Genomic DNA, 13,122 nt, shown 5'->3' with positions numbered 1-13,122 from the left:
AGGAGCCCCCGTGGCACAGTGATTAAGCGTTTCCGGGCCTTACAGAGAGGTTCATGGTTGGAGCCCACTAGCTGTTCTTGAGAAGGCTGTGACGGCAGGCTTTTGTAAATATTTACAGGCTCGGAAACTCGTTGGGCACTTGGGCTCTGCTCAACATGCGTCCTCATCGACTTGACGGCAATGAGGGATTTTTTTGGTGGTGGTGGGTGCAGGGGAGGGCATATATTTTGTGTCAGGCACTGTGCTGAGTTTTTCTAGTCAGTCTTCTCCGGTTCTCACAGCAATAATCTGAAGTTGGAACCGCTGTTACAGATGGGAAAACGGGGGCTTAGAAAGGAGAGGGGTCTTGTTCGTAGAAGCACAGCAAATTGGCATTGGAACTCAGGTCTTTCTGATCCAGAAGCAAAGCTTCCTCATCAGTGACACATCCATGGATAGCCTCAGGGATTTCCGCTGTGGAAGTAGAAAGAGACTCGAAGGTCGACTCCCTCTGTAGCTAAGTCCCGACGCTGACGGATCCTGCCATATGTCCAAAGAAGCCTCCAAACTCGGTTTTCCTTATTCTTTTTCCCGATGGGCGAAGCAGCGCGCACGCGCACGCGCACTTTCCTGGCCCCACCCACAGGGAGGGCGCTGCTCCAGCTCCAGGCTCGGGGGCTTGCGCACTCCAACCACGGGCGGCGGCACCTTCCCGGTGGAGGACTTCCGGTGAGCCTGGGTGTAGTTCCGGGTCGTGCGCGCGGCTCTGGGCAACAGGGTAGCAAAGCTGCACAGCCGGCCGCAGGCGGCGGGAAGCGTTGGTATGAGGGCCAACTTGGGAAGCGACAGTTGAGCGGGCCGGGAGGAGCGCCAATCTCCGAGGACCCCGGGGGTCCGGAGCTCGGGGCAGGGGCTAGGAGGCGCGGGGAAGCCGGGCCCTCCCTTCAGGAACGTGTTCCGGGGCCGGCCCGGCCCGAGTGTGGAAGCAGCGTCAGGTAAAGGTTGCCCCAGCCCCTGGCTCACTCGTTCGCCCGCCGGCTCCCCCGCCGGTTCCCCCGCGGGGCCTGGCGCCCCGCTTCGGTCCGCGCGCAGCGCTGCCCAGACGGCCGCCCATGAAGCTGGTATTCAAGTTACCGGGGAGCATCTGTTCACTGGTTTGTTTTTTTTGAGACCTGGAGGCTGTTGTGAGCCTGACATCAGGGTGTGTGTGATTTGGACGGGAAACTAGTGGACTAGAGGCGGGGCGGGTGGTATGGGGTTTACCCCGGAACTTTCTGGCCCTGCACTTGATGGTATTTGGGTTTCCTGGTGTTCATAATATGAAAATCAAGTTTTAAAAGCATTGCCTTTTGTGGTCCTTGTATGTTAGCGCATCTTCACCCCGCTTCCTCCAAAGAGTTAAAGCAGGCTCGCAGACTCACTACCGTTTTGTCTTGTTCGGTTGCTGCTGGAACTTTGGTTTAGTTTTTTTGTTTATGGTGTCGGTTAAGAGCTTCCTAGGCCTGCTTAAGGGTAAAAAGTAATAATTGTAGTTAAAACACGAATCTAACTTAGCCAGAGACTCGAAAGTTAACTTACAAAATAGTTGAAACTGAATTCCGAATGAATGCAAGTCGTTTTCGACACCTATGATGTACGTGGCCCTGTACAAAGCATCTTGTAACTGTAAACCAAAAATCAACAAAATAAAAAAACACACTAACAAAAAACCAGAAACAAAAACCCAGGCGTGAACAGAGTCAGGCAGGTGTCAACATATAACAGCTTTCAAAACAACAACAACAAAAACCGACTACCAAAGAGAAGTTATCATACTATTTTTGACACCGAAGGGATGAATCTCTAATGTGGAAACTCCCAGAGCAGGAAAGCAAGTAACATCTTTTAATCCTCATAGTCTGTGAGCCCGTAGAAGATGATCACTCCCCATTTGCTGGAAGGGTTTTTGATGAAGCATTGAGAGCAAGGTTTTCATCTCTTTTCCCTTTATAAACCTGCAAAGCTGCTGGGGCCTTTGGGCCCCTCCACCAGTCAGTTTTGTTACTCCCCTCTGCCTTTAGCTGCTTTGTGTGCCCACAGCCCTCATGTTCTTCCACACCTTGTACTCTGCCTCACCTCTGCCTCTGTAGCTACTCTTGGAAACTCCCTTTCCTAAGTTATTCCACCTGATTTATTAAGTAGAATCTCAAATCCAGTGTGGTCTTCCTGATGTCTAGCATTTGTCTGCTCTTTCCACTTACTGAGATGCTATTGACAGCCTGTCTTTGCTCAGCTTTTCTGGGACAGCTGCCCCACTAGAATGGACTTTTCCCTCTAGAGTCCTATAAACACTATTAAATCTACAGTAATTTCTTTTAGCAAATATTTATTGAGTTTGGTTATGTACTAGGCCCCACAGTAGACACTGGAATTGTAGAGTAAACCTCCATGCTTGCACTCAGGGAACTCATATTAGTGAAAGAGAAATGAATTATTCCAACACAGTGGATAAATACACTGTGAGTTATAGTTGTGATACAATGGTGGTATAGAAGGGGGATGGTGTTAACCCACTTGAGGGGTGGGGTATGGGCAGGGAATGCTTTGTAGCATGGGGTAAATGCAGCTTTATTGAGTATTTTCCATTTACTGGGTATTATTGTTTATACTCGTGTATAAGCCAAGTTTTCCAGCACATTTTTAATGCAGTTTTTGTCCTAAAGTTAGGTGCCTCTGTTGATATTCGGGTTGGCTTATACTCGAATATATATGGTATACAAATAGCTGTGGTGGCATAGTGGATTACAAGTTAGGCTGCTAACAACAAGGTGAACAGTTTGAATCCACCAACCTCTCCACAGGACAAAGATGAGGCTTTCTACTTCCATAAAGTGTTACAATCTCAGAAACCCACAGGGACAGTTCTGCCCTGTCCTATAGGGTCACTGTAGGCTGAAATTGACTCGATGGCAGTGCATTTGGAGTTTTGTTTGGGTATTATACAAAGGAGCCGTGGTAGTGGTGCTGGGGAAGCATTGGAAAGCTAACCAAAGCCAGGAGTTCTCAACCTTCCTAATGCGTCGACCTTTAATACAGTGCCTCATTTGGTGGTGACAGCCCCCCCCTAATCATAAAAGTATTTTTGTTGTTACTTCATAACTGTAATTTTGCTACATTTATGACTCGGGCGACCCTTGTGAAAGGGTCGTTCAATCCCTAAAGGGGTCACCACCCACAGGTTGAGAACTGCTGCTCGAGGTGCTCAGCTGAGAAAGATGAGGCATCTGCTTCTGTAAAGATTTACAGCCTTGAAAGCTCTGTCTAGGGTTACTGTGAGTTGTATTTGCCATGGAATTTTGGTTCTTATACAGAGTGAAGTACTCATTGGCCTACTAATCACAAGGTCAACAATTCCATCCCACCAGCCACTCTGTGGGAGAACAATGAGGCTGTCTGCTTCTGTAAAGATTTACAGCCTCAGAAAATTAAAGAGTCTTCTTTGTCCTAGAGCAGGGGTCCTCAAGCTTTTTAAGGAGGGGGCCAGTTCACTGTCCCTCAGACCCACTGGAGGGCCGGCCTAGTTTAAAAAAAAAACTATGAATAAATTCCTATGCACACTGCACATATCTTATTTTGAAGTAAAAAAAACATGGGGCAAAAACACCCGGTGGGCCGGATAAATGTCCTCGGTGGGCCGCATATGGCCCGCCAGCCGTAGTTTGAGGATGCCTGTCCTAGAGGCTCACTATGAGTCAGTCAACTTGATGGCAGTGGGTTTGGGTATTACATGTAGGTTTATTTTGTAAAATCATCTTACAGTTAAAGGCCAAATTTACAGATTAGGAAGAATCAGAGTAAATTATACAGTTGTTATGGGACAGCAACATAATTCAAATCAAGGTCTATCTGATGCCTAAATCTGTGGTGTTTTCCCTTTTATACTCCTTGCCTTCATTCTTAAACCACAACTCTCTTTATACAACTACATATTGAAAAAACTAAGGAGAAAAAAATTATGAATGTGATAATGAATAGTACAGAAAGTTTTTAAGATGAATGTTCATCTTCCACAGCTAGAATATGATAGATATGTAAACTCAGTTTTGAATATGAGCCAAAAAGACATTCTGTGGATTCTTTATTGACTTCCTGTCCAGCCTAGTCTTACTAGATAGCTAATTTTTGACAAACCTAACTTCCATAAACAATTTTTGCCACTACAGAGTGGTTGGAATAGGGGAATGATACTGACCTCATGGAGTATTGTGAATATTTAATGAACTAATGTGGATGCAAGGTAGACAGTAAGGTACCTTGAAGTACATGTTAGTTGTAATGTGCTAAAGTGTCATGGCTTCTTCTAAATAAAAACAAACACGCACTGTCATCAAGTTGATTCCAACTCATAGTGACCTAATAGAAGTGACTAGAGGTGCTGTCTAGGCTAGGGTTTCCAGGGCTGTAAAGCATTATGGGATCAGGCAGCCTCATCTTTCTCTGAGGAGTGGCCAGTGGGTCTGAACTGCTGACCGATGGTTAGCAGCCTAGCACATAAACCACTATGCTATCAGGTCTCCTTAGTTTCTTTTATAAGGTGAAAAACCATACCTGTTGCCATTGAGTTGATTGTGATTCATAGTGACCCAACTGGGAATGAAATATTAAGCACGGAGCTGGCCCAACAGCTGAGGCCCAACAGGTAGAAATATGTAGCAGTCTACTTTGGTAAAGACTCCAGCCTTGGCAACCCAATGGGGCAGTTCTGTTCTGTCCTGTGGTATCACCTTGATTCAGAATCAACTCATTGGCAGTGGAATGGGCATTAGTTAATTGGAGGGACACTAGGGGGTCAGAATCATTGAGGCCTTTGAGTTCTAGCCAAGAAAATTCATTCTTAGTTCATTCATTCTATTTTCCACTTAGTAAATATTTCAAGGATCTATGATTCATTCAGCAGTGCCAGGCAAAGTGCTAGATCCTGGGGATACAAAGAATAAAATCAGGTCCCCATGCTAAGGTTGCCAACATTCTAGTGGGAGATGTGTGTGTAGCTAACTAGTAAAATATCATGAACACTAAAATACACGTTCCTACAGGTTACTGCAGAGCACAAAGCAAACACAATACACAAAACTGATAATGCTTACTAACATACTTAACTATATGCCAACATTGTGTTGAATGCATTGTCTAATCCATCCTCCTTTGGGAAGGTGATGTTAACATTCTGATTTTATAGGTGAGGAAACCAAGGTACCAAACTCATTGTAATGAAGTCGATGCCGACTCATAGCAACCCTACAGGACAAGGTAGAACTGTCCATGTGGGTTTCTGAGACTGTAACTCTTTACAGAAGTAGAAAGTCTCATATTTCTCTCACTGAGGGGTTGGTGGATTTGAACTGCTAATCCGTGGGAGAAAGATAAGGCTTTCTACTTCTGTAAACAGTTACAGTTTTGGAAACCTGCATGGAAGTCTACCTTGTCTGGTAGCGTCATTATGAATCGACCAAGGCACAGAGAGGTTAATTAACTTCCTTGAGATTATATAGCTAGTAGAGTTCTTTAGAATTATATCATGTTGATTGTTCTTTGCAATATAGATGGTGGCCTTTTGGAGACACTTCAAAAAGGAGCTGGCCCGTGAACTGTGACTGGATTGTCCCCAACACTGTGCTAGGCAAAAGGGATTATGATGAATGGGCATGAATTCTGCATTCATGGAACTCATCAATCAATGAACTGATCACTGTTTAAATAGACTAATTTTTAGAAGAATTCAAGAAGGTTTGCTTTGTTTGTTGATTCATAACCAGAAAATGTTGCCATTCAGTGGATTTATGTGAGCGATCTGATGGAATTCTGTTAATGTGTGTAGGCCTTATTGTTTAGGACTCAACAAATAGATACCAGAGTATTGTATGAAAAGAATTTTGAGAAGTTGAGACTGAAACATTATCATATTTCAGCTTGTGTTTAACTAGAAAATGACTGGGTACTTAAATTTCACTTGTTGTTTAGCACTTTTATATATTTTATTTAATATTCATAATTCAATGAGATAGGTGGTATCCCCATTTAATACTTTAGTAGCCTAAGGTTTAGTGTGTAACCAGAGTTTTTCCAGAGTCACATAATTAGTGAATGGTAGAGCCAGAAAAAAAGAATGGGCAAAAATACGTTAAAAAACTCTTGTTTAAAAAAAACCCCAAAGAACAACCCAACCCTTACAAATTCAGGTTTTTGGGTTTATTTTTTTCTTAAGTGCTTACCTCATGAGTTTCAAACTCAGATGCTCATGGCAAAATACAATGAATGGGAAAGGATAGACAGTGCTGAATTGAAGAGCATGTGACGAGTCAAAGGCTAGAGTCCTGCCCAGCCCTGGTTGATGCCATGTGAGAAAGTGGGCCCAGTGATCCTGGCTCTTCCGATATTCTCAAAAGATATTGGAAATCCAGAATTTTAGTTTCTTAATTTAGAAAAGTTACCACTTTAAAAATTATTATGTAATCCAAAAATATTTGTGGGCTATATATGATCCTAGGTTGCTTGATTTGACTTAGATTTGACCACAGCTTTTAGTCCCCACTATTTAAAGCAAGAAATATAATACACGTTGTAATTATTGATCAGAGGCCTGTTAGTAAATTGTCAGATTGTGGGAGGTTTGTGATTGTACTGATATTTGGGGTTTAAGGTTGGCAGGGTGAATGCTTTTAATATATAATCCAGCTAACTTTTAGGAGTGGTGGAGTTTGAGATGATATACCTTGTATCTGTTGATCATCTTTATGTTTGAAGTAAAAGATCATTATAAGAGATGCTTAGTGAAATGTAGTTTCGTAGATAGTGCACTAGACTGAGGGGGACTTGAGCTTTGAATGCAAGCCCTGCCTTGAATAGCTTTTTTGATTTTGGTCAGTTCACTTAATCTCTAGATCTTTTCTCTATCTGGCTAGTAATTAGGAGTTAAATTCAACTATTGCTGAGATCCTTTCAGGATCCCAGGCTTCCTAATTGACATGCTTAAAGTTAGACATCTGATTCCTGGCAGATCCAGATGAAGTATGGCTTCTTTTTTAAATACTGCCCCTCCTTTCCTGGTGGCAGGTAGGGAGTCATTGCTTAGCTCTTTCATCTGTTTATTGCTCATTACTTCCTCTGGGAAAGGACCCCGATGGACTGACTAGGTGCTCCCCAAATGCATACAGTGCTTTGTTGACTATATAGACAAGATTGACAGGGGGCATGGAGATTACCCAACATAGTGAGAGAAATATGGTCAGGGAGTTCCCAGCCAAAGAGTTTAATTTATTTTAATTTTAATACACTGCTTCTACAAGGTGAAAATTGAAGAAATATTGGTCTTCCCAATAACTTTCCCTAATAAAAATAAAAAAAAAAAAAAAAAAAAAAAAGAAATAAAAAAAGAAATAGCATAGAATATAAAAATGAAGAAAATAAGTCCTGAACAGTCATTCAAAATTTATTAACTTTAGTTGGCAGCAGTCTAGATATATTAGGAAAGTAGAGCTAACATAGAAAGCACAAATTTGTACACAAAGAAGAAAATTGTCTTTTTAAAAAATTTTTTTTAATTTATTTTTTCTCCTTGGTGTGTTATTTCATTTTTTAAAAAAAATCGTTTTATTAGGGTCATACAACTCTTTTTTTTTTAACTCGTTTATTAGGGGCTCATACAACTCTCATCACAATCCATACATACATCAATTGTGTAAAGCACAGTTGTACATTCATTGCCCTTATCATTCTCAAACCATTTCCTCTCCACTTAAGCCCTTGGCATTAGGTCCTCATTTTTCCCCTCCCTCCCCGCTCCTCTCTCCCTCATGAGCCCTTGATAATTTATAAATTGTTATTTTGTATTATCTTGCCCTGTCTGATGTCTCCCTTTACCCACAGAAAATAGTCTTAAGTAAATGAAAATGAGACAAGTAAAAAGCAAAATGGAAAGTGTAGAAACAGCAAGAAACCATTAGAATAACCATCAGAATTAAGTTATAGTAAGCACTTGTGGAATAAGCAGTATATTGTGCCACATTTATTCCTAGATATATTCAGTGTTAATTCATAATGACTTATACTTCAGTATACTTTTTGAATATGCTTTTATTATTGATGTTGACAAAATAAACTCAGTGTGTAAAGTTTTCGGGGGGAAAGCAGCATTTTTTAGCTCCCTATGGACTAATTTTAAGGTTTCATAAATAAATACCATTTCAGCAGAGCAATTGGTAGAAAGTTGTTTGAAGCAATGACTTTTTTTAAAAAACAGTACATCTTTAATCTGAATTTAGGTGCTGACATAAAGGAGACTAACAGGCATACTGAGCTGCAGGGTTGAATCTTTAAACAGGGTGAGGTAGTGAAAGAGATGAGCCTTTGAGGTCAGCCCCACCTCGGTTTGAATGCTGTCAACTCATAACTGGGTGACCCTGAATAGTCTGCAAATTGGGACAGTAATATCAATCCCATACAATATTTAAGAAGGTTAGATGACACAATGTAAGTACTAAGTACCTAATCCATGATACTTCTGGAGAGATGCAGGTACCAGCCGTCAGGTTCATAAGACATTTAGGATGTTAGTGTAATGTAACAAAGCACCAGTTCTGTGAAGCTGCTGTGAAGTTCCCACATAGTTCTGACTCATTGTGTATAACCTATATAGGGTTACCGAGGCTGTAAACCTGGCAGAATTGAACCACAGCCCATGTGGTTAGCAGTCCGGTGTGTACTCTCCAGTACAACTAGGGGTTCTGAAGGAGTGAGAATAATTTTTAGCCTTACTAATTTCTAATTGTGCTTTTGAACTACTTATTGTACCCATTTAATGTGTGCTGTTGAGAAACGGTTTCCAGAATGCTATCTCAGGCTATTAAATTAATTAATCTGTTATTAAATTGTCAGTTCCTGCTCATGGTGTATAACAAAACAGACCGTTGCAGGGTTCTTGTTATCTTCATGATCCTCACAAAATTGATCACTAGGTAACAGTAAAGGCTCCGTAGCACCTATTACCTTATTTAAGCCTCAACACTACTCTCTGAAGTTGTTAGAACACCAGCTTCTATGTCCGTTCCTGGGAAGACCTCATCTTGGAACCTCTATGGAGCAGTTCTACTGTGTCACCAATTCTCTGTCATCAGGTGTCAGAATCGACTTGATGGCAGTGCTATTTGCTCTATTTTACAAAAACAAACTGAAGCTCAGGGGAGTCAAGTGACTTAAAGTGTGGAGTTACTAGTAAAGGCAAAGCTAGGATTTGAAACTCGAATTTCTTCACTCTTACGTTGATTTTGCTACTGTTCCATACCACTCCAGCTTTGGATATTGGAACTGGACCTGTCCAGGGAGATGTCTGCAGTTGTAGCACCTCTTGTTCTTAACATAGCTGATGCGTTCCCCAGGCCAGAAAGATGCTCTTCTACATAAGTCGTCTGCTAGGGCACAGTGAGTAGGCCTGTAGCAGTTCTGTCCAGACTTTGAGAGGAAGTGCATTTTTGTCTAGATGAGGATGGCTATTGGTATGTTGAGGCTCTCTGTGAGTCAAATGCTACTATGTTGAGAAATGCTGATTTGGAATGGGAAATTGTAAGCATGATTTACCTATTATATTCCATAAGAAAAAAATTAAAAATCAAAGTATATTTAAATTTAATTTTTCTGAAAATGCTACATTAAAAATGAATACTAAGATATAATAAATTGTTACCTTGTGCTCCTTTCTGATGTTTTATAATAGAAGTTGCAATCACTTTCGTATGTACAATCAAACATAATAGGTTTTTCTGTGTGTTTTTTAAAAAAAGATGTATGATAATTCTTTCATATATAATAGAAAAAATGCAAAAAATTAATGAAGTATTAAAACATATTCAAATTAGGAAAATTTCAGGCGAGATGTTTCTTTTGTAAACTGCTCCTGTCCAAAGCATTCTGTATATTATCAGAATGAAATATGACAGCACTTTGTCATCTGTTCAAATTGATATTGCACTCTTTGCAATGACAGCTGAAAAGGCCCACAGGTGCCATATAAAGAGGTGACCATGTTGTCATATTTCATTTCGGCATCCCTCTGCAAAGCCATAATTACCTAATTAGGTTGTTAATTAGGAGATTAGCATTTCGCTATATTGATAGAATGCTCTTTACCGGCATAGGGCTAGATACAGATTTGTCTACTCTAATTTATAATCTCTGCCTGTTTTGTACTTATTTATTTGCTTAAGATTCTAGTGTAGGGCAATTCAGTTTACCTGAGAAGCAGTTTGTTTATAAGCTAATGAAGCTTTGATCATTGGATTAAAGTTTCTGAGTTAAAATATGAACAGAATTAAAAGGATGGTTACATCCCCAAAATGATAATAAAATTCTGAGTTGTTATAACTTGTATTCTCATTAGCATAGACACAAATACATGATAATAATTCAAGTTGTTCATGTATGGAAAAAGCACCCCCAACACTACGTCTGAATAGATTTAGTTATAGATTTATGTGGCATAGATTTATGTAGCCCAAACTAGGCAAAGGAAATTATTTTACTTATCTTTATTTATTGTAAATATTTTATTGTGGTTTGGGTGAAAGTTAGCTTAGCAAATTCGTTTCCCATTCAGCAATTTATATACATTTTTAGTGACATTATGTGTAATCCCTCAGTGTAGAAACATTCTTTCCACTTCTTTCCTAGGTTCCTGGTTTCCATATGCTCATCTCTCCTGACCCTTCCTGCCTTCTGAACTTTGCATTTAGGCTTCCTATGGTTGACTGTTCTGAGGAGTGCATTCCTCATGGCTGTTACTGGTCAGTCGATAAGCGGTCTGTTATTTGGCACTAAAGTGGTCTCTGGGAATGGGTTTAGTTCCAGTTTTAAAGGGTGTCAAAGACTCATAATCTTGGGGTCAAGTGTGGTCTTTTTATGTTTTTCAGTTTTCTGCATTTTTCTCCCACTCATCCAGAGCCTTCTATTGCGATCCTGATCCGAGCAGTCTGTAGCCGTAGCCAGGTACCATCTTCTTCTGGTTGTAGGCTAAAGGAGACTGTGGTTTGTTTAGTCCACTAAACAGCTCTGAACTATTTTTTTCCCTAGAGTTTTTAATTTTTCCCCTACTCTTCTTTGGTCCAGATGGGAAGGGACAGGAAGTTGTTTTCTCTTAGATGGCTGTTGACCAGCTTTTAAGACCTCTCTCACAACTCACAAAAGTAGGATATAGAACATTGCCTCTATGGACTAGGTTAGGCCAGTTGACCCAGATGTCTCCTAACACTGTTTTTAAGCCTTCAAGCCCAACCACTCAGCTCCTCCAAGTGTTTGGTTATGGCTAGGAAGAGTCTATAACTTTACCTCCCATATATTGTATTTTATCCTAGACATAGTTGTAGCACATGCAAACTATACATGTAGAAATATCCTCTGCCAAACCCTTACATGTTTGTGCTTGTACTCCCACATACCATCCTATACCTGTTTAGCTTATATAGCTACCTATGCATCAATTTATAAATTATTGTTTGATATCTTACTTTTCTTTACCTCTAACATTTATACTGGGGCCTTATAAATATGTTACAGGATCTGAACTTTGCTGATGACTTCAGCCAAATGTGTTCAGTTTTCATTAGACTTCCTTACGTAGTCATCATGCATCAGAGTTTATTTGTACCTTCTGTCCATTAGTCTGTGCTTGGAACATTCTCTTCCCACGGCCATAATAGTCTAATGGAATTTGAAGTATTTCACAGTAACTTTCACTTGGTAAACTAGTTGGAGTAAGCACTGTTTCTATCAAGGACAGCTAACATCCTTTTGTGAGGACCAGAAGCTTAGAAAAATATTTTGGGGTATTTTCAGCATAATGTTTGTAATTTATTTTATGTGTACTTTTAACAACAGGGTCTGCACTATTTCCATTGAGACAGTAGTAAATAAAATTTACTTTATTGTAATCATTTATTAGTCTGCATTTACTGAATCTTTATATTATCTATCAGGCAATGAAAATGATAGTGATGGCCTCTGCTCTCAATAGGACTCGCACTCCTATGAGACTGTTGAAGGCTAGACTGTTGAAGTAGTGAGAGTAAGGATAAATGTAGGTGGGTACTTACTCTGGGCTTAATATGATCAGGTTAGGCAGTATGAGGGTAAGTGAGACCTATATTGGGAAGTAAAGAGTAAAGGAGAACGTGATGTCTGAGCTAAGTGAGAGGACAGTGAAAGTTGTTCCCAAACAGAAGGAATATATATGGATAAAGTGTTGAAGGAAACACACAGTTCAGTGTGACTGGAGTAGAACTCAGAGGGTGAGTGAGAAGACGAGGCTACAGAGGTAGTCAAGGTTTAGCTCTTCTAAGGTGTTTAGGAAGTCATTGACAGATTTTTGAAACAAATTAGGAAATAATCTCAATAACCTAGGCAAGAGACAAGAGTGCATCTAAGTTAAGGCGCATTTAAGACAAGCACATTTACGATACGGTGCTGAAGAGAAGTAGAAGAGCCCTGGAGAGAGTAAGGAGAGATAGGATGCACAGGGTTGGAAATTAAGTGGTTTTGGCCTTCATAAGCAGAAAGAGTTAAGGATTCTGTCTTGGGCTTTCTGTTTTCTCATTTATTGAAGACTAGGAATACGAGGGGTACCTCAAAACAAAAACAGAAAAAAGCTCTGCTTGGCAGAGCTTTCATAGCATGCATTTTTCCTGCTACACAAGCCTCCTGCAACTGGCTCTGAGTTAGAGCACCCAGTGGCATTGCCTGGGAAGGTTCTCTCTGGTCACAGTAAATTTTTTCATGAAAGCAGTTTCGTTCAAACCTTGTATTTTTGTGATGGACGATTTAAGAGAACAGCATGTGGCTGTGAAATTTTGTTTCCTGATCAGAAAAAATGCCATAGAAGCTGTTGTGATGCTAAACATAGCTTACAAGGACAGCGCGCTAGGAAAAACTCAAGTGTATGAGTGGTTTTTATCTCATTTGCAAAAAGGCGAAATGTTGATTGATGACAAACCTCGTTCTGGATGTCCGTCAACTTCCCGAACAGACGAAAAAAATTTTTTTCCTTTTTTATTAATCATTTTATTAGGGGCTCATGCAACTCTTAACACAATCCATACATACATCAATTGTGTAAAGCAG

The 13,122-nt window shown here is 40.4% G+C and overlaps 1 protein-coding gene across 2 annotated transcripts in view; it reads left to right on the top strand.

Moving 5' to 3' along the window:
* The first annotated feature begins 746 nt into the window (after positions 1-746).
* Positions 747-13,122, top strand: part of MAPKAP1 (MAPK associated protein 1) — a 301,918-nt gene continuing 289,542 nt past the window's right edge. Inside the window, exon 1 of one of the 2 annotated variants that reach the window (XM_004713308.4) lies at positions 747-974. The gene's annotated coding sequence lies outside the window, so the exon portion shown is untranslated. The remainder of the gene's footprint in view (positions 975-13,122) is intronic. The other variant, XM_004713307.4, reaches the window with a different exon arrangement.

The sequence above is a fragment of the Echinops telfairi genome, unplaced genomic scaffold (genome assembly GCF_000313985.2).
Source record: "Echinops telfairi isolate 266 unplaced genomic scaffold, ASM31398v2 ScPeMD7_22;HRSCAF=79, whole genome shotgun sequence".
Lineage (NCBI taxonomy): Eukaryota > Metazoa > Chordata > Mammalia > Afrosoricida > Tenrecidae > Echinops > Echinops telfairi.
Note: the sequence above shows the minus strand (reverse complement) of the source record. Positions and strands in the feature narration are given on the sequence as shown.